The sequence below is a fragment of the Bos indicus x Bos taurus genome, chromosome 8 (assembly GCF_003369695.1).
Source record: "Bos indicus x Bos taurus breed Angus x Brahman F1 hybrid chromosome 8, Bos_hybrid_MaternalHap_v2.0, whole genome shotgun sequence".
Lineage (NCBI taxonomy): Eukaryota > Metazoa > Chordata > Mammalia > Artiodactyla > Bovidae > Bos > Bos indicus x Bos taurus.
The window spans coordinates 97,865,938-97,889,266 of NC_040083.1; positions in this window are offsets into that span (position 1 = coordinate 97,865,938).

The following is a 23,329-nucleotide window of genomic DNA, read 5'->3' on the forward strand; positions in this document are numbered from 1 at the left end:
GAAGTATGGAGAGACGTCCATGGTAAGGAACTGAGGGTCGCTTCTGGCCAAGAGCCAGATCCGCAGTCCCACAGTCCACAAAGAACTAAATCCTGCCAACAGCCACTGTGTGAGGTTGGAAGTGGATCTCACCTAGTTGAACCTCAAGGTGGCTGCCATATGGAGATATCTTGGTTGTGACCTTGTGACGCCCCCTGAGCCAGAAGACCCAGCTAAACCCAGCCCAGATTCCTGACCATAGAAACTGTCAGCTAGTAAAGGTGTTATTTCAAGCTATTAAGCCTTGAGGGAACTTGTTACATGCAATAGATAACTAACACAGGTGATAAGAAACAGAGATGAGGGTAGGAAATCACTCCAAAGAACAAGTTTCTTCTTCTTGGTTAACTGATTCCTTAAAAGCCACATGCCCCTGGGCAAATTACCTAGACTCTCTGAAATTCTTTCAGTATATGAATAAAATAGAGATGATGTCGACACCACATGTATGGAGATGATATATGCAATGTCTTTGGCTTATCTGTCAGTTAAAATACGAAAAAAGAGAAACGAGTGAAACATTACCACAGGAGAATGTCTTTCCAAGGCCAGGCAGTATGTGATGGTGGGGAACTGGAATAATAAAGTACTTATAATATAGATTTTACATGTTGGCATCAAGGGAATTAGACTCTTGAGAGTCCCTTGGACTGCAAGGAGTTCAAACTAATCAATCCTAAAGGAAGTCAACCCTGAATATTCGTTGGAAGGAGTGATGCTGAAGCTGAAACTCCAATACTTTGGCCACCTGATGCGAAGAGCTGACTCACTGGAAAAGACCCCGATGCTGGGAAAGATTGAGGGCAGGAGGAGAAAAGGGAAAACAGAGGATGAAATGGTTGGATGGCATCACCAACTGAATGGACATGAGCTTGAGCAAACTTTGGGAGATAGTGAAGGATAGGGAAGCCTGGCTTGCTTCAGTCCAAGGGGTCACAAAGAGTCAGATACAACTGAGCAACTGACAACAATCAAGAAAAGCACAAATGTGGGAAGCACAATAGTTACATAACCTGGATGCAGTCATTTCACATCTATGATATGCTGTTCACGGCTGCAACGATAATAATGTACACCCCACCCCCACCCCGCCAGGAATGTTCTGAGGTTGAAATGAGATCATGTATGTGGAATAACTGGCATAAGACGTAGCAAATAATAGACACTCAATAGATTCTAGCCATTTTTATATTATTTTTCTAGTTAGTATTAAATAGTTTTACTAACAAAGATGGCATTTTAGGGATTTGGCACAGGGGAAAAGGAAGTTTCTAGACTGAGGCCTTTTTGGCAACTCTCATCATATTTTGCAGTTCCTTTCTACTCCTTAAAAGTATCAGGTAAATTCAAATATACACACTTTGTATATTCAAATATACACGTTCAAATATAAACACTCCATTTCAACCTCTTATCCCTTCTCTATTTATCAGATCTCATAGCAGGGCTTCTCCACTAATAGCTACTCCCTAAAAGAGCAACAAAAACAGAGAAAGCCTCCACCTAAATTAAGCGTTCGATTTCTTCCTCAAGGAATCTTCTGAGAGATGAATCATCAGACATCTGGGCTATTGCAAATATCTATAGCCACTTCCGATGCCTCCATATATATGGAACATAGAAGGCTCTCACAGTGACCCACTTAATACCTTGGAGAGTAATAACAGAAACCATATCCATTCAGGCCCCCAGTGTCTAGCAGAGGTCCCAGCTTAGGGTAGGTACTCAATGAACATATGCTGAATTTATGAACGAACTGAACAAACAGAGTGGCTTTTGATCCTTCCTGGACAATCACCGTTTGATCTTCTGAAGTTTACTGTGTTCATGAAAAATCTTTGTGTATAGAGTTTGTTGATGTGCTAGATGCATGCAGCAATTTCCCTTCCTTTCCCCCCGCCCCATGGTCTGCTCTTACATCCTGACAGATCTATCGGCTGAAAAACAGAAGAATTCCTCTCTCAAATACAGTCAGTATCCACTCAGTTTCCTATGAAATGAAATAAAACAAAAATCCTAACTGCAGTAACAGCAAGTATGTATATTTTGTTGAGCTAAGTGTTGAGCTTAGAAACTGAAGCCGCTCATGACTGCTAGCACAGATTCTTTTCTGCAGCCATAAAGGACTACCTCACTGAAGGCATGCTTGTTTTTAAAGAAAGGAAAACTTGGATATACTTAAATATGTATATGTCATATAGTTAATCTGACACCAAACAGCCCTATGAGTTTATATGAATCACCTAATCCTCTAGTTTCAAAGAAGTTGATGGGAAAATCATTGATACTGAATTGTATACACTACCCATTGATTTCCTTTAGACCAATCATCAGAATGATCAAATATGTAGACCAAAACAGTTTGGAGAGATGATACAGGAATGGTTATCTTATAAAGGTCGCAGATTCGCTTATTCTCCCTGCTTTTATACATTTGTTCAGTGGGACTAGGGTGCTCAAGAGTTAAAAAAAGAGAGAAAAAATTTATTCAGTTAGAAAGATCAGCAAAATGTGAACCACATTTTAGAATTAGAAACAGCAGTTATATTAAAGGGGAAAAAGGAAAACTCTACACTTGAAAGTATCTGTGGTGTTTGTGTGTGTGTATATATGCACACATTCAAAACCCTGGCCTCCTCTAATTGCTTGAAGAAACTTTAACGAATCACTTTACTTCTAAGAGCCTCAATTTCATCTTCTGTAAAATGGACAAAATCATTCTGACCTCACTCTGGCCCTGTTGTGAGGTTTAAAGGAAACACTGCACATCGAAGTGCCTAGCATAGCTCCAGGCAGAGAGCAGGGACGCATTAAAAGTTTGTTAAATCTCCATAAGAGTGGGAGTGGCTGGCCGCAAATGAAGTCTAATTAGAAAATAATTACATAAATCAAACTTTTGAATGATTAATAGTGAAAATAATTTTTTTCCCTCCTACCCTGTTTTCTGTTTAACATTGAACATACTGTCACAATTAAGGGCCAGAACTTTGTGAAAGTGACTGCCATAAAAACATAGAGCTGGGTTTATTAAAAAATAATAATAAACAGAACATTCAAAATGTTCATGTATTTAAACTCCAATTCCTGGAATCTGCTAATAAGAGCATATTAAAAATGTACACTCCTTCAAGAGCAATTTTAACTTTCAGAATAGTTTTGTCCTCCATTTAGGATCACCTAGCCTCAGCATGCTCAGACAAACGACAGGCTTACAATAATTTTGCAGGTCCTTCTGAATACTAGTTTTCATCCCCAGAGAGAAGTTGTTCCTTGTTTTATAAAGACAAGGCAGCCACATGCTACAGAGGTGAAGAAATTTCCTTAGAACCTGCCTCATTCAGACTGCAAGACTCTCCTGTGAGTTCCTCTTGTTCTAGAGACTCCGTAGACACGGTTGTGCCATGTGGGTCTGTCTAAGGACTCTAACACACTTTCTTTTATATATATATATATATATATATATATATATTTTTTTTTTTTTAACCACGTATCCATTTCCTCTTTATTTCACTGAAATATATGGTACATGGAAAATTATATCTAAGAAGAATGATACATGATCTATATTATAATTATCATCATCATTGTATCAACATTATACATCACTTTACTATTCTGTACTTTAGTATGCTAGGTATCTTCTTTTATTTAACTTACTTATTTTTTAATTGAAGTATAATTGCTTTATAGAATTTTATTGCTTTCTGGCAAACCTGAACATGAATCAGCCATGGGTATACAATATCGCCTCCCTCTTGAACCTCCTTCCCATCTCTCTCCCCATCCCACTCCTCTAGGTTGATACAGAGCCCCTGTTTGAGTTTCCTGAGACATACAGCAAATTCCCATTGGCTATCTATTTTACATATGGTGATGTAAGTTTCCATGTTATTCTCTCCATATATCTCACGCTCTCCTCCCCTCTCCTCATGTCCATAAGTCTGTTCTCTATGTTTCTCCATTGCTGCCCTGCAAATAAATTCTTCAGTACCATCTTTCTAGATTCTGTATATATGTGTTAGTATATGGTATTTCTCTTTCTCTTTCTGACTTACTTCACTCTGTATAATAGGCTTTAGGTTCATCCACTTCATTCGAACTGATTCAAATGTGTTTCTTTTTATGGCTGAGTAATATTTCATTGTGTATATGTACCACACTTCTTTATCCATTCATCTGTCAATGGACATCTAGGTTGTGTCTATGTTCTAGCTTTGTAAATAGTGCTGCAATGAACAGTGGGATACATGTGTCTTTTTCAATTTTGGTTTTCTCAGGGTATATGCCTAGGATTGGGATTGCTGGGTCATATGGTGGTTTTATTCCTAGATTTTAAGGAATCTCTATACTGTTTTCCATTTTGTCTGGTGTTCCTCTACATAAAACATCTTTTCCTTTTCAAGTCCTCCAAGATTCAACTCTTCCTTCAGGAATTCTTCAATTAACCCCCAGACTTTTGCAGCATCACACAAGCACCTCCATTCTGGAACTGGTTAGTAAAACTTAACTTTCCCTCTATACTAGCCTGAGAGCCTTTTTAGAGCAGAGAACTAAGCAGCATACTATGAGCTTTAAGAAAACGGTTTCTGAATTCAAAACAATGGAGATGGAATCCTGTGTCTATATGTATTAAGTCCGTTGACGAACTACCTAACCTCTTGGAGCCCCAGTTTCTTTATCTTTCAAGAGGTGACAGTAAAACTGAACTCAATGAATAATTAACAGAATTAAATGAACTGAGACCTAAAGGATGAGGAGTTGGCTGAGCAAAGACAGAGAATGCACATTTCAGGGAGGGAGAATAGTGAGCCCAAAGGCAAGGCTGATGAAGCATGGGACACTGAATAATTAACAGCCATCAGCTCCATCCCTCCTCTAACATTAACTCAGCCTAGGATTACAGTTTCTAGGGAAAAGCAGTGAAAGCCCCAGAATTAACACACAATGCTCGCGGAATCTTATTAGTTTAAATCTGCTTCATTCTCCTGCCCCATTTGGATTCTTTCCAGATTCTACTATCACACTTAAACTTTGGGTGAAACTTAAAAGCCCTCAAAAGTAGAGAAAAGGCTACCCTGATAAGGCCCCCAGAGGATGAACATAAATGCTGAGTGCAGCACTCTGGCAAGGCAACTTCAATGAGAGCAGAATCCAAATTGGTGGGCCTCTGGATGAACACTGCAAAACACACACATTCAGGGAATGTGAGCTTCCAGTCAAGCTTGACAGCAGGTTTATTTCAGTATGAGGTACATTTGCCAAATGAACAGAGACTCAAAGATTTCAATGGTTTAAAAAATGATTTTTGCTTTATAGCAGAGAAATAAAATGATTTATGAGTTTGTCAGCAAACGGATATGCCTTTAAAATAAAAATCCTTCCAATTCAAAGTTTCATGAATTGCAAATGAAACAGCATGATGTATATGTACACATGCGTGTGTGCACACGTGTATTAGTGCTTAAGCTCTCACTTCTGCCTCTGTGATTTGGAAGCCAACTCCACTGTGTGCCTTCACTGAGGCAGAAAGAAAATTGTAATTATGATGCCCAACAGTCATTTCCAAGACAAACCAAATCTGTGTTCCATTAGAGTCATGCAATAGTTAAACATTATTTTTTTATCCCAACCATAATAAAAAACAGGTTCCCCATTCAACTGAATGCTCCTGAAGTCAGAGGATTCCACATAGTCCCTTCCGTGATATTTGGAAATAAGATTTTGATGGTGTTCCAGGCATATCAGCAGGAGGTCAGTTTAACTTAGGGTTTATCATGTTCACTGCGATTTGGACAGCGGCTGTATGGAAGTCCTGAAATGGTAATCAATTTCCTCCCTGAGATGCTAAGTCTGCCTGCCAACTACTCAGCATGTTCCCTCAGTGCATTGTTCCGGGATGTTAGATAGAATCACAGAAATGAGAGCAATACCATCTAAGGAACTAGAGACGAGGAAATGCTGCTCTTCAGGAGTTGTCCCAAGAGGAAAATCTAACACTGGAGTTCTTCTCTTCATCAGTTTGCGAGAATCATTCTGATAATATATTTTTGCAAAACTAACTTTGAAATGAAATCTTCCTCTATAATTTACCAATTATTGCATCCCATTGCCCTAAATACATATACTCAAGTATTTTAATGGTAAAAGTAACTCTTTAAAGAATGTTGGATAAAAAAGAATGTTCTAACATCCACTGGTAACCATACATCTCCTATAAAAATTCTCACTTATATGTACTTTCTGCTTGCTTGTTCACATTTTTCAACCATGGCAAAAATTACCAATACATTTAAAACTTCAGTTTAAAAGGATGCATTCTTTCAGTCAGTGCTTCACCCAGCAAATCCATGTCACACCTCCAGAGTCAGGGATCTTGCTCTGTTTGGTCTTCTAAAGATCTGCCTGATTTTCTAACCAGCTCTGCTATGTATTTAATGGAGAAGGCAATGGCACCCCACTCCAGTACTCTTGCCTGGAAAATCCCATGGACAGAGGAGCCTGGTGGGCTGCAGTCCATGGGGTCGATAAGAGTCAGACACGACTGAGCGACTTCACTTTCACTTTTCGCTTTCATGTGTTGGAGAAGGAAATGGCAACCCACTCCAGTGTTCTTGCCTGGAGAGTCCTGGGGACGGCGGAGCCAGGTGGGCTGCCTTCTATGGGGTCGCACAGAGTCAGACACGACTGAAGCGACTTAGCAGCAGCAGCTATGTATTTAAACAGTGGGTTTCAAATTCTGTGAGTGACTCACATAATGATACATATTTTACATTGTAACCCAGAATACACAGAAACTTATCATTCATGGAACAAAATTTACCCTTACTGTCTACACTACACACCGATTTGATTTGATTTTTCCTTTTCCTCTCTACTCTACTCCATTCCACTCCACTCTACTCCATTCCATTCCATTCTATTCCATTCCTTTCCATCCACTCCATTCCATTTCACTTTTTAAATGCAAGTCACAACTCATTAAATTGATTTTCCCACACATCAGTAGGACAGGGCCTGAAGTTTCAAAAATACTAATTCACCAACTTAAAGGAATGTTCCCCTGCTTCCTTCAATATTTTACCCCTAAGTTCTATGGATTTTGTAGCATAAGGATATCCAATTTACCATGCCGACTCTTAACATAGTTTACAAATTTCTTTATCCTCATCTCTAAAGGAAGATAGAGATAAATAGTACAGGTAATACAGGATTGCTGTAGGAATTAAATGAAATCATGTACATAAAGCACTTAGCTCAGCCCCGACACATAGGATGTCCCCAGTAAATGGTAACTAATCCCTATGGCAGACTCCTGAATCCAATCTCATCCTTTTCACCCTTCAGAAAATATCTCTAGATATGATCAAAAGAGAGGAAAGTTAGCAGAGTGAGTCTTCTGGCTCTCCAATGTGTAGTTTCTACTGATTAATATTCTAAATTGTTTTGTACTCCATTTGGGGTATGTACCTGTCACTATCAGAAACCACTGACCTCCCTTCACCATTCTAAACCAAGAGAAGTTTGACTGATTGTTTTTATATATATATATGGCATGATATGGGAGATCTAACACTGCCTGGAGAGTCGCAGAAAAAGAGATAAGGTAGGGGCTGAGTGTTGAGGAGTGAATAAGTGATAATCGGGGGCAGGGCAGGGCGGTGCTGCCCTGAGTCCTCGTTGCTATGCGTGGGCTTCCTCTAATTGCAGTGAGTGGGAATTGCTCTCCAGTTGTGGACACAGGCTTCTCATTGCTGTGACCCTTCTTGTTGCAGAGCACGGGCTCGAGAGCCGTGTAGGCTCAGTAGCTATGGTGCACAGGCTTAGTTACTCCATGGCATGTGGAATCTTCCTGAAACAGAGATCGAACTTGTGTCCCCTGGATTGGCAGGTGGATTCTTAACCACTGAACCACCAGGGAAGTCCTGGCCAGTTATTTATTGAATGATTCTAATAAATAGGCAAAAGCCATGCGTAAGTTACATTACTGAGTCATGACTGAGTTACTTCAATTTACCTCCTATGCCTCATAAGAGCAAGTCCTTGCTGCGTGGGCCATGACAGGGTGTTCCACAGGGTTCTCTTTTGTCTTTACCTCCCCTCTTCCCTCTGACTTCATTCTTGCCCTTCATAACCTTCTGCATATGCTGCTTCTCCCAACCCCCTTCACTTAGAATGTAATGAAGTGGACCTCACTCCTATGATCCCTTCTTACATCTTTCAAACTCTGCAGTTCTTCCTTTGGCCATTCAGTTTCTACTGGATCTACAGATGAATAGGGGATGGTGGGTGTAAGGGATGTTTTAATCCCAGTCCTTGGCTGTTTTTCTCCTAATTCTCTGATACAAAATACAGTATGTAACTGTGAGGACTGAGTTCCTTCTATAAACCACTTGTCTGGTTGACATTGCCTTGGATGCTATAGGTCCATCTGCCCCTTCATTTCCCTGAGCTGCACTGGAAGAGAAGCAATGTTAACCAACATGCCTCTGCCTCTGCCATCCAGACAAATGACGTCATACCAACAGACCTTCCCTGTGGCTCCGTGGGGCCTCCCAGAAGGAAGGACTGAAAGTTACTTATGATTTCCAAGATGTTTTATAACTATAATTTATAGTTTGGCTCCTACCCAACTCTCCCTCCTTACCTTCTGCCATGATTGGTCTCCTCATCTACCATTTGTTCTATCTTCTGTCTCTCTCTGCCATACAGAATAATTTACCATTCTTCCAATTTGCTGGACTTTCTGGTCCCCGCACCATTATCTAAGCTGACCTCCCACACGGATCTCTTTCCACCCCATTTCATCTGATTATCACTTATTCATTCTGCAACCTTCAGCCCATAACATACCTCTTTTTTCCCTTACTCTCCAGGCAGTGTTAGATCTTCCATATCATGCCATGGACTTCTCTTTATTACAGCTCTCACTATCCAGTACTCTAACTAGCTGTCCCTCCCAATACCATAAGCTCTTTTTCATTTTGAAAACCTCAGAAATGAAGGCAGAATGGGTATTTATTGAGTATTGTTTGGGTTCAGTTAACTTATCAATTAATTTCAAGTCTAACCTCTTGTGCTATGAGGCTGAATCACTTCAATTTTTAGAACCACAAGGGTGTGAAGAAATGTCTTTTTCCTCCTCTACCCCATGAAACTTGCTAGGTCTTCCTTTGCCTAAGAGTCAGCCTCCTGTCCCATCAATTAGTTCAGTTCAGTTCAGACACTCAGTCATGCCCGACTCTTTGCAACCCCATGGACTTCAGCACACCAGACTTCCCTGTCCATCACCAACTCTAGGAGCTTACATAAACTCATATTCATCGAGTTGATGATGCCATCCAACCATCTCATCCTCTGTCATCCCCTTCTGCTCTGCCCTCAATCTTTCCCAGCATCAGGGTCTTTTCAAATGAGTCAGTTCTTCACATCAGGTGGCCAAAGTATTAGAGTTTCAGTTTCAGCATCAGCCCTTCCAATGAATATTCAGGACTGATTTACTTTAGGATTGATTTCCTTTAGGATTGACTGGTTGGATCTCCTTGCAGTCCAGGGACTCTCAAGTCTTCTCCAACACCACAGTTCAAAAGCATCAATTCTTTGGTGCTCAGCTTTCTTTATTGTCCAACTTTCACATCCATACATAACTACTGAACTTTCACATCCATACATAACTACTGGAAAAACCGTAGCTTTGACGAGACGGACCTTTGTTCTTTTGGTGGCATTCTGTGGGTTGCTTCACTGAGATTTGAATTTGGATGGATATGGTTCTATGTGTGTTAATGTGTATTGACACTACAGCTTGAAACAGTATCTCATCTTCTATTTGCTTTGAGATTCCTCAACTTGAGCCCATGTCCAAAAAGTTAGCTTATTGCCTCCTGAATTATTTATTGACCTTTGAGGCAATGGAATGCAGTCCAGATGGGGATTTCTATCTAATGGGGAAAAGTGTTTCCTCACAAACTTGACCAGAGTTCCAAAACTGGGGCCTGTGGAGGGTGCAGAATTCTTCAGCTGTCAAAGAGCTTGGCTCAGCATCAGTCAACAAGCGGGGTCAAACTCACAGACTACATAGCCATTCAGCTGTCACTGAGTCCAACACTTTGTCTTTCTGCCATGTCCTCTACCAGGCACCAGGCAGTAAGGATGGTCAGACACAGGTCTTGCCATCAAAGAACTCAAAGTCTGTTGAGGTGAAGACCAGTAAATAGATCATTAGGATGGGGTGTGACAGAGATATATAAAATTAGGGGCAACAGGACAGAGAGTCAATGACAAAGGTATAACAAAACCTAATGAAGAGATAATGGAAGGCATCAGGTCAATAAAGAAGTAAATATTTTTCCTGATGTTCCATATGAAAAATGACTTGGGAATACTCCACAGTGGTGAGAACCAGAATTTTGTCCCCATTGCTTTGATTGCCACTTAAAGCCAGACTGCTTGGTATACTCTGGGAAATCAGAGAGGACAGTTGAGCAGGTAGCAAAGGAGGGAGTCAGCATGAAGGTGTGTTTGTCTAGGAAAGACAGTGTCTCTTGGAAAACTTCCTCTTCACTCTACAGGCAGCATGTTGAAGCAGGATGCAGAAAGCAAGCAGAATTCAACCAGAGAAGTCTAGAAACCATCCTCTATCACTCTACATCTTCCTACTTTTGTGATGGAAAAGGTGGCAAAAAAGGGTGGTGAAGATATAAATAAGATCACCCCTAAATTTGCTGCCATGTGGTCATTCATGTTGTACAGTGAGATCACTGACTGACTTTAGGACCTATTTTGGAATGATTAAAGGGAATCTTCAAAAGCTGAAAAGTCAAGATGGAATAATTTTTGTTCTTGATGGTTCTAAATCTGTCCAACAGTTGTCCTAAAATTCTCATTATTCTTTAAACTTTTTTTAATTTTTTTTTTTGTTGTTGTGGTAGTTTCAGATGTACAGCATCTGGGTGGAGCAGGTCTTGGCATCAAAATGGCAGCCTCTAGGACAGCTCACACCAATGCGTTCTCCCCAGCACCTCTGCCACCTGTGTCCTTGTCTTTGCAGTGAGCCACAGCTGCCCCCTCCCACCTCTCCAGAAGACCCTCCAAGACCAGCAGGCAGGTCTGTCCCAGGCTCCTATGAAGTCACTGTTTTCCCCCCTTGCCCAAGTGTGCACAAGACCTTGAACGCACCCTCCAAGAGAGCATTCAAGCACTCCAAGAGTGGAGTTTCTGTAATCAAGTCCCACTGGCCTTCAAAGCCAAATGCTCTTGGGGGTTCCTCCCCTAATGCAAGACAGCCACACTGAGGAACCTGACGTGGGGCTCAGAACTCTCATTCTCTTAGGAGAACCTCTGTGATATAACTATTTTCCAGCCTGTGGGTAACTCACCCAGTAGATGTGGGATTTGATTGTATCATCAATGTGCCCTTCTTACCATCTCATTTTGGCTTCTTTGTCATTGTAAGTAAAATACTTTTTTTTTGTTATTGTTGGTTCTAGTCTTTTTTGTTGATGGTTGTTCAGCGGTTCGTTGCCATTTTGGGGTTTTCTTGAGAGGAAGTAAGCTCAGGTCATTCTACTCCACTGTTTTGTCCTTGGACACCCTCACTGACTCTCCTAATAGTCCCTAAAACCGGCTTAGTGCAGCTTCATCCTTGGGCTTTCTTTGATTCCTTTCTTCTTTGATACGTGGCCTTCTCTTGTGATCATTTATATAATAACCACTACACAGAGTTACAAAATACGTGATCTGGGTGCAGCTCTTCACTGTACACATGTGGGACCTTACATTCAGAGAGGGGAAAGACTTCACTAAGACCACGCAGTCAGTGGCAGGCTTAGTCCTCCAATTACATTCCTTGTATCTTGATGCTGTGCTTTCATTTTAGGAGATAGAGTCAGCCATCTTTAACATCCCTGTCTCAAAGATGCAGGACAGAGCCTTGAAGAAGGTTTAATACCATGCCTATGTTGAACTGTGAAGAAAGCTGAGCACTGAAGAATTGATGCTTTTGAACTGTGGTGCTGGAGAAGACTCTTGAGAGTCCCTTGGACTGCAAGGAGATCCAACCAGTCCATTCTGAAGGAGATCAGCCCTGGGATTTCTTTGGAAGGAATGATGCTGAAGCTGAAACTCCAGTACTTTGGCCACCTGATGCGAAGAGTTGACTCATTGGAAAAGACTCTGATGCTGGGAGGGATTGGGGGAAGGAAAAAAGGGGGACAACAGAGGATGAGATGGCTGAATGGCATCATCGACTTGACGGACATGAGTTTGAGTAAACTCCGGGAGTTGGTGATGGACAAGGAGGCCTGGCATGCTTCAATTCACGAGGTCACAAAGAGTCGGACACGACTGAGCAACTGAACTGAACTGAACTGATAATAACACGAGAGTAAATGATGAAAGGGAACGTTTAAACCAGGAATGTTCAATTCTACTTTTTTTCTCTGCTATATTGAATTGGGAAAACCTGTAAGAACAGATCAATGCTAAGAATCACTCATATCTTTTGAGCAAAATTCACGTCTTAATAGGCAAAAGAGCTTACTTTTACACACACACACACACACACACATATATATATACACATATACTCAGCCATTAAAAAGAATACATTTGAATCAGTTCTAATGAGATGGATGAAACTGGAACCTATTATACAGAGTGAAGTAAGCCAGAAAGAAAAACACCAATACAGTATACTAATGCATATATATGGATTTTAGAAAGATGGTAACAATAACCCTGTGTACGAGACAGCAAAAGAGACACCGATGTATAGATCAGTCTTATGGACTCTGTGGGAGAGGGAGAGGGTGGGGAGATTTGGGAGAATAGCATTGAAACATGTATAATATCATGTATGAAACGAGTCACCAGTCCAGGTTCGATGCACGGTACTGGATGCTTGGGGCTGGTGCACTGGGACGACCCAGAGGGAGGGTAGGGGAAGGAGGAGGGTTCAGGATGGGGAACACGGGTACACCTGGGGCGGATTCATTTCGATATTTGGCAAAACTAATACAATATTGTAAAGTTTAAAAATAAAATAAAATTAAAAAAAAAAGATAATAGTGAATAACTTATGCAGAAATTCACTCATAATAGCAACTGTAATTTTTTTTAATTAAAAAAAAAAAAAACTCTCTGTGGATCTTAAATGAAACAAACAGATAAAGCAATTGTGGAAGTAGAAACCAGAATAGAAAATGGGCAATGATGTCCTGAAGTTTAAGTCTTGTGAAGGAAAGATAATTTAATTCTTCTGGGTATGACCAAGGATTTGACCTATATTTACCACATGGACCAAATATTTACAAAATGCACACACTACTTGAGACTGTTACTTTCTACTTGTGACCAGATAGATTGACACAACCTCTCACAATGTGATAACAGAGCACTGGCTTATGGAATAAATATTCAATAACCCTCCATGATATTGCAATTAAGTTACCAATATATTGTTTTCTCCATGAGACTTGATAGGAAAGGCAGAGAGAAGGGGAGAATGAAAATAAAGTTGTTATGCAATGGAAAAAAATAAATAAATAAATAAAACCTAAAACAGCAAAGGTTCAAGGTATTATGTTCCCGGCTGGCTAAGTGCAAATTTTAGCTCATAAATGAACTTGAATTTTTATACTGTGAATTTTTATATGAAAGCACTGCTTACAAAAACCCTGAATCAGCTTAATCAATGTACCTTGAAACAGTATATTTTCTGACACTCAGCATATAGAAATTGTGCAAAAGGTCATTAACTATACAACAACATGATGTAAGAAAATGAATATTTTGCCTAGGAAAAAATATTAAAATTTTAATGAAGAATGAAGAAGAAGCAACAAAAGATGCTTGCCCTACATTTCTAGGAAACAAAAGTACAAAAGAATGCTGAACTCCTTCAATCATTTTTTCCAGAAATTGGACACTTGTTCTAGAGCAATTGATCAAATAATGTTAGTATTTTTGTCATATAGTCTTTTCCTTGATTTTTGCAAAACATTTTACAAAATATGAAACATTTTGATAAATTTTCTGATAAAGTTATTTTAGTTAGTTTTTTAAATTTCAAAGATATTTGAAAGCAGTAGAATTAATCTCAAAGACCAATACATAGCCTATATAATAATTTCTGGCATTTATTGTGAAGTAGGGTTTTATGAATTTGCCAAACTTATTCTATGTATAATATTTTTCTTAACTATATGCATATCAATCAATTCTTGCAAAATAAGAAGTTTTAATTAAAATTAATAAAACGAAAGAGTTTGTAATAAACTATGAGAAAAAATGGGTCAATTATACTTGATAAACAAGCAAACTCATAGAAACAGAGATCAGATTTATCTTTACCAGGGGCAGGCAGTGAAGGGAGGGGAAATTAGATGTAGGTAGTTAAAAGGGTCAAACTTCCACTTATGTGATAAATACTACTAGGGTGCAATGTCCAGCATGATAAATACAATTAAAACTACTGCATGTTGTACATGACAGTTGTTCAGAGTAAATCCTAAGAGCTTTGATCATGAGGAACATTTTTTTGCCATTTCTTTTATTTTGTATTTATATGACATGATGGATATTCACTAACTTATTGTAATAATCAGTTCATGATATATATATCAGTTCAGTTCAGTTCAGTCGCTCAGTCATGTCTGACTCTTTGAGACCCCATGAATCAGCACGCCAGGCCTCCCTGTCCATCACCGACTCCTGGAGTTCACTCAAACTCATGTATATGTAAGTCAGACCACTATGCTGTATACCTTAAACTTATATAGAATTGTATGTAAATTATATCTCTCAAACTAGAATATTACTTAATTAATTAAAGCCAATAATTCTTATCAACTCTAAGGGAAGATAGACTAACAAGTCTGGCTATACTATTTATTGAACATAAATAGGCAAAGAAGACCAAATTTGACAATATCATTGACCCATTTGTACAAAGTGCAAAATCAGAAACTATAATACTATTATGTAAAAGTATGTGTAAGCTCTTTTGCCTCTTAAGAAATATATTAATGTAATTAAAAACATTAATCCTTCAATTTTTTCTTTTTTATGATGTAATTTTCTATTGGCATGATTATATATACATCCACAGAAAAATGTTACTGTATTTTTTCCTTGCCACTATCATTATTCATTCATTTTATTATTATTCTCACTGAAAATCATTCTGTCCCTTAGAGGAGAGGGGGTGCTCAGAATGACATGCTTTCATCTGTCACATGTGCTAGGCTCACCACTTTTAGCAGCTGTGTTTTACAAATGAGAAAAATCAGGACTAAGAGAAATTAGGTGTTCAAAGTAACAAATTTAAGAAATATCATGAAGTTAATCCCTTATGAGAATTCAGATGATTGCAATCCTTAGAGCCCACAGAACTCACCAATTGAGCCCATGCTTGAGCAATGCGCAGGGTAGAGAGAATGTTGTGGTTGACTTCATGTGTATTCATAAATTTTACTTGAATATAAGTCAACCCTATTCTACAGCCTTTCTCTTGCTTCACCCAAACAAATTTTTCCACTAAACAATAAATATCAACTGTGAAACAGCCTATTTATGTAAGCAAAAACATTATCTAATCCCCATTTATTATGATTCATACATATACAATGCATTTGATTATACTTTTTGGTAATGTTACATTTCTAGTAAAGTTTATTAAAAACAGAACCCTCTGAGAGATGCAAAAGGAATCACTATGAAAATTCACAATAAACCCCATATTGCCAGCCTCATTCCCCTAGTTAATGTCGTTCTTGAACATACACACAGGAAAGGCATATGGGGCCCCTTCTCAGTTGTGTTATACTATATTCTGTTTCCATGGGAATACATACTAAGGAGATGAAATCATGAAGTACTCTAGAAGGTGCTAATATAGCAATGGGGCATAATAACCTGCTGAAAATATCTCCATTCACATAAAATATGTCAAAGGAGAATAATGAAAATTTTGAGAAGGTGAAGGAATGAGCACCATAGACATGGCAGACTAAGTTGCCATGCTAGCTCTGAAGCTGTATTTAATAACTGTGAGTCACATAGAGTATTATGATACCATTGAATGTAATTTAACTTTTTCAGGGTCGGTGTCTACCCTTTGAGTATTCAAGTTTCTCTCTTCCTTTCAATCCCTCTCCCTCCCTCCTATAGATTTTCAACCCAATGGGCTTTTTCATCATTTTTTATATCATTGTCATTATTCTCCTTCTTATCAAATTTACCTGTCAGTTATTGTGACATTAAGTGCCAAGCAAATTATAAAGACCATCCCATTTATATTTCAGAATGCACTTATCATGTAGAAATTTTTTCTTTTTTTTTTCCCCCATTTTGCTGCTGAGGAAATTGAGTCAGAGAGAATGTCATCCTGATAGGCAAGATTCAGGACTCAAGTCCAGGTGTCTCTGATGTGTTCCCCACTAAACCCCCTTCCTCATTTATGACCATGATGCCTGAGGTTCTTAGTTCATTTAGTTTAGACTTAGCAGCTTACAAACATCCCATGAAAAAAGACAATTTCTTGCAGGTGTAATGGGAGCCCTTGCTTAGCCTCAAGCTGTCTCAGTACAGATAATCAACTGGGAAGAACAAGCATTAAGAGTCTTCTCTATGACTCAAGTGCCATGATGGTTTCAGCTAAAAGAAAGTTCAATATGCATATCTAAGGAGAAGGCAGAAGACGAAGGAAGAATACTACAATGAAGGTATCTAAGAATGTTGCCTGCTGGGCCACACAAACTCTTAGGGGAGCCATGTGGAGAACGAGACTGGGGCACCGTCTGAAGAAGCTGTACTCATAAAGGACTCTGATACATGTGTACAAGCTGGGCTGCCCAGGACACAAAATGTAAGGCAGAGTGGGAGAAAGGACACTGGCCTAGCACTGCATTACAAAATGACAGTTTTGGAATTAGTCAATTATCTGCAACAACAAATAGACTAAAAAAAGTGTAATGGCTCAAGCACATAGCTGTTTTTGTTTTTTGTTTGCGTTTGGCTTTGTTGGTGTTTTGTGTGTGTGTGTGTGTGTGCAGTGCACATTCAGAAATAATCCACAGCCATTCTGGGTTGCCAGAACGACTCTGATCACAAGTCATTCAAAGAGTCATGTTCTGTCACCTTCAACATGATTTTCAAGGTCATCTCAGGTATGAACACCTAGCCAGACAAAGGAAAGAACATAAAGGATTGCTGTGGAAATTTAGTACCTCCAGGTATTCACAAAGGAAAAGAATCAGTCTGGTGAATAGTTAATAGACTCCAGAGAATTCATCCCCACCATAGCAGCAACTTTGGAAACATCAGATAACAACTCAGATATCAGCATTCTCAGAGAGGAGTCCAGCCCTCATGATGAAAGAAGACGGCTGTCGGCCTGAGAGAGCAGAGATGTCTCCTCAAGGCTCACACCAAAGGAGGCTGAGTAACAACAGTTATAGCACGAGTCACGGAGAACTGAAAGTTTAAGTGTTTATTTTTAAATATCCAGATTCAAAGAAAGAAAATAACAAAGGTTATTAATAATCATTCCACCCAGAGATTAAAATTATTAACATTTTGGTGAATATTCCATCAAATTTATGCTCACTTGTGTGTTCTTTCGGAGAAGGCAATGGCACGCCACTCCAGTACTCTTGCCTGGAGAATCCCAGGGACGGGGTAGCCTGGTGGGCTGCTGTCTATGGGGTCGCACAGAGTCGGACACAACTGAAGTGACTTGGCAGTAGCAGCAGCATGTTCTTTATATTTATACGTGTGCAATCATCCCTTAGTATCTGTGGGGAATTGGTTCCAGGACCCTCATGGATACCAAAATCTGTGGTTGCTCAAGTTCCTCATTTAAAAGGGCATAGTACTTGCATCAGAGAAGGCAGTGGCACCCCACTCCAGTACTCTTGCCTGGAAAATCCCATGGATGGAAGAGCCTGGTAGGCTGCAGTCTATGGGGTCGCTCAGAGTTGGACATGACTGAGCGACTTCAATTTCACTTTTCACTTTCATGCATTGGAGAAGGAAATGGCAACCCACTCCAGTGTTCTTGCCTGGAGAATCCCAGGGACGGGGGAGCCTGGTGGGCTGCCATCTCAGGGGTCGCGCAGAGTTGGACACGACTGAAGCGACTTAGCAGCAGCAGCAGTACTTGCATATAGCCTATGCATATCCTCCTGTATACCCTAAATCATCTCTAGTGTTGTTTATGTAATATCTTGTTGTTCAGTCACTAAGTCATGTCTGACCATTTGTGACCAATGGACTGCAGCACGCCAGGCATCCCCGTCCTTCACCAATTCCCAGAGTCTGCTCAAACTCATGTCCATTGAGTCACTGATGCCATCCAGCCATCCCATCCTCTGTTGCCTCCTTCTCCTCTTGCCCTCAATTTTTCCCAGCATCAGGGTCTTTCCAGTGAGTCGGCTCTTCACATCAGGTGGCCAAAGTACTGGAGCGTCAGCTTCAGCATCAGCCTTTCTGATGAATATTCATGGTTGATTTTCTTTAGGATTGACTGGTTTGATCTCCTTGCTATTCAAGGGACTCTCAAGAGTCTTCTCCAGCACCACAGTTCAAAAGCATCAATTCTTCTGCACTCAGCCTTCTTTATGGTCCAACTCTCACATCCATACACAACTATTGGACAAACCACAGCTTTGACTACATGGACCATTGCAGGCAAAGTGACGTCTCTGCTTTTTAACCTGCTGTCGAGGTCTGTCATGGCTTTCCTTCCAAGGAGCAAGTGTCTTTTAATTTCATGGCTGCAGTCATCATCTGCAGTGATTATGAAGCCTTAGAAAATAAAGTCTACCACTGTTTCCAATTTTTCCCAATCTATTTGCCATGAAGTGATGAGCCCAGATGCCATGAGCTTAGTTTTTGGAATGTTGAGTTTTAAGCCAGTTTTTCATTCTTTTCCTTTACCCTCATCAAGAGGCTCTTTAGTTCCTCTGCTTTCTGCCATTAGGGTGGTATCATCTGCACATCTGAGGTTGTTGATATTTCTCCCAGCAGTTTTGATTCCAGCTTGTGATTGATCCAGCTGGCATTTTGCATTGATTGATTGATCCAGCTGACTTCTACACAGAAGTTAAATAAGCAGGGTGACAATATACAGCCTTGATGTACTCCTTTCCCAATTTTGAGCCAGTCCATTGTTCTATATCCAGTTATAATTGTTGCTTCTTGACTTGCATACAGGTTTCTCAGGAGACGAGTAAGGTGGTCTGGTATTCCTATCTCTTTAAGAATTTTCCACAGTTCTTGTGATCCACACAAAGACTTTAGACCATGAAGCAAAAGTAGATTTTTTTTTGTTTACACTGTAACACATAATACAATGTAAATGCTAAGTAAATAGTTGCAGGCACATGGCAAATTCAAGTTTTACTTGTTGAAAATTTCAGAATTTTTAAAAAATACTTTTGATCTGTAGTTTCGTTGAATCCATGGATGGGGAACTCCTGGATAAGGAGAGCCAACTGTGAGTGTATATATATGTGAACATCTATTTCTGCTTTATTGACTATGCCAAAGCCTTTGACTGTGTGGATCATAATAAACTGTGGAAAATTCTGAAAGAGATGGGAATACCAGACCATCTGATCTGCCTCTTGAGAAATTTGTATGCAGGTCAGGAAGCAACAGTTATAACTGGACATGGAACAACAGACTGGTTCCAAATAGGAAAAGGAGTTCGTCAAGGCTGTATATTGCCACCTTGTTTATTTAACTTATATGCAGAGTACATCATGAGAAACGCTGGACTGGAAGAAACACAAGCTGGAATCAAGATTGTCGGGAGAAATATCAATAACCTCAGATATGCAGACGGAACCACCCTTATGGCAGAAAGTGAAGAGGAACTCAAAAGCCTCTTGATGAAAGTGAAAGAGGAGAGTGAAAAAGTTGGCTTAAAGCTCAACATTCAGAAAACAAAGATCATGGCATCTGGTCCCATCACTTCATGGCAAATAGATGGGGAAACAGTGTCAGACTGTATTTTTCTGAGCTCCAAAATCACTGTAGATGGTGACTGCAGCCATGAAATTAAAAGACGCTTACTCCTTGGAAGGAACGTTATGACCAACCTAGATAGCATATTCAAAAGCAGAGACATTACTTTGCCAACAAAGGTTCATCTAGTCAAGGCTATGGTTTTTCCTGTGGTCATGTATGGATGTGAGAGTTGGACTGTGAAGAAGGCTGAGCGCTGAAGAATTGATACTTTTGAACTGTGGTGTTGGAGAAGACTCTTGAGAGTCTCTTGGACTACAAGGACATCCAACCAGTCCATTCTGAAGGAGATCAGCCCTGGGATTTCTTTGGAGGGAATGATGCTAAAGCTGAAACTCCAGCACTTTGGCCAACTCATGCGAAGAGTTGACTCATTGGAAAAGACTCTGATGCTGGGAGGGATTGGGGGCAGGAGGAGAAGGGGACGACAGAGGATGAGATGGCTGGATGGCATCACTGACTCGATGGACATGAGTCTGGGTGAACTCCGGGAGTTAGTGATGGACAGGGAGGCCTGGTGTGCTGCGATTCATGGGGTCGCAAAGAGTCGGACACGACTGCGCGACTGATCTGATCTGATCTGATATATACATATGCATGTATATATATGTGTGTGTGTTCATACATATTTTAACATGGTATATCATACTTCTGTGCTATAGCCTGCTTTTTCAGCTAAATGTTAGATTCTTGCTCTTGCATTAAGTAGATGATCACATAAATGGTCATATCAATTCTTTTTTTTTTCAATTCTTCATAAATAAAGTCTTTGTTTCTTCTTTTTATTTATCTATATCCTTTTTGCTTATAAATAAAGCTATAATCAATGTCCTTGTTCATATATCTTGAGGCACTCATCTACTTATTTACATAGGAAAAATGCCCAGATGAAACTGTTGATTCATTACATCATTCATGCCTCCATACTTCGGTGCACAACCTTAAGAGCGTGCACGTTTAAAACTTTGAAATACATTGCCGAATCTCTCTCAGGAGAGTTTCTTAATAAAAATGGGGGAACCATGTTAATTATATTGTATCCATTGCCTTTAACAGGGAAGGACAAATGTTCGATTCTGTAAAGACGCATCTCCAAAATCTCAAGTTCAGCCATATACTGTAAAAACAACTTTGACGTATTTTTAAAAATTGAATGTTGACTATAAAGTGCTTAAGAAGAGCAAAATAACTGCCATGAAATTGAACAAAGATCAGGTAATTATGTGGAAAACCTGGAATCTCCTTGCCCAAATATGAAACTACAGATGTCCATAGGCAGATGAGAGATGGGTATACAGTTGCTTCATTTGTTGCTGTTGCTTAGTCTCTATGTCTTTTGTGACCCCATGGACTACAACCCACCAGGCGCTTCTGTCCACGGGATTTCCCTGGCAAGAATACTAGAGTGAGCTGCCGTTTCCTTCTCCAGAGGATCTTCCTGACCCAGGGATCGAGCCTGCATCTTCTGCACTGGCAGGCGGATTCTTTACCACTGAGCTACCAGGGAAGCCCCGCAGTTTCTTCACACCTTACAAAAAAAAAGAAAACAGTGGCTTTTTGAAATAAGAGTTTTTATTGTTGTTGTTGTTGTTTTTAATGAGACCCTTCAGGGGAATGAAGGAGTTGATCTTTAATGTCCTTTTCAGCTCTGCTAGGACAATGGGAGACTCTAGACGTGACTGCTGACAGCACTGTAAAAATAAGAATGTCAGAGACTTCAGAGGAGGTGGGGGTAGTTCTGCTGTGAACTCGTTGACCTGAAAGGACCCATTTACCCAGTGGAGAGGGAGAACAGAGTTGTATTTTCTCCAGGAAGCCCTTCCCTATTTCCTCTTCTACCTCAGTTCCTAATCAAATCAGACTCTTCCCTCCTGCTGATCTCTGTACCATGTAGTGTGCCTCTCCTGGCACTTCCTCTTCTCATTACACCTTATTTTCCAACTAGAACACAAGACTATTGAAGGCGTATTTATGTGTTTGTATTATGCCCACCCATACTCTATAGCAGGCATCCCCAGACCTCGGGCCGTGGACCAATACCGGAGGGTCCGTGGTCTGTTAGGACCCGAGCCACACAGGGGATGAGCGATGCACAAGCAAGCAAAGATCCATCTGCATTTACAGCCACTCCCCAGCACTCACATTACAGCCTGAACACCTCCTGTCAGAGCAGCAGCAGCATTAGATTCTCACAGGAGTCCCATCTTACTTTAAATTGTGTCTGTGAGGGATCTAGGTGGCCCAGTCCTTATGAGAGTCTAATGCCTGATGATCTGATTCTGCATTATGGCGAGCTGTATAATTATATCATTATATATCACAATGCAAAGAGTAGAAATAAGATGCACAATAAATTAATGCACTTGAATCATCCCAAGACCATCCCTCTCTCCCCCTGCTCTGTGGAAAAAAACATCTTCCATGAAACTGGTCCCTGTGCCAAAATGGTTGGGGACCACTGCCCCATAGCACCCAAAACAGGACCCTATATACAATAGACATTGTTTAGTCAGTCAGTTGAGTTGCTCAGTCGTGTCTGACTCTTTGTGATGCCATGGACTGCGGCACACCAGGCTTTCCTGTCCATCATCAACTTCCAGAGCTTGCTCAACTCATGTCCATCGAGTCGGTGATGCCATACAACCATCTCATCCTCTGTTGTCCCCTTCTCCTCCTGCCTTCAATCTTTCCCAACATTGGGTCTTTTCCAATGAGTCAGTTCTTCACTATTAAATGAATAAATAAGTGATAAACATAAGCTCAACTGAGATTCTTTACAGTATTACTACTGATAATAATAATGATAGCAACAGCTAATTTTTATTAAGTGCCTAGTATGTGTCAAGATTTTAATATGCATTGTTCCTTTAATCCTTATAATGGTCTTGGCAGGTAGATAGTATCCCTACTCAAGAGATGAAGAAATGAGTTTCAGAGATGTCCCCTGATTTGCCAAGGCTCATCTGAAAAAGACTGGAAGGCCTTTCTAGACTTCAAAGACCATGTTCTTTTCAGTGTGCCAAGTTGTCAGGTGATGACAGGAATTTCAACCCTACTTACATGAACATTCTGGTGTTCCTATTCTGCAAAGATTACTTTGAAGAATTTAAGAAGGAAAAAATATGTTCAAACGTGGGTGGGATTTCCAATGAGTTTTGAAATTGGAGAAAATGTATTGCCAAGCACTAAACAAACATTGACTCTGTTTTATGAGTTAATGGATTAAGTTGGATTTCGGTGGCATTCCTGTATCATACACAGC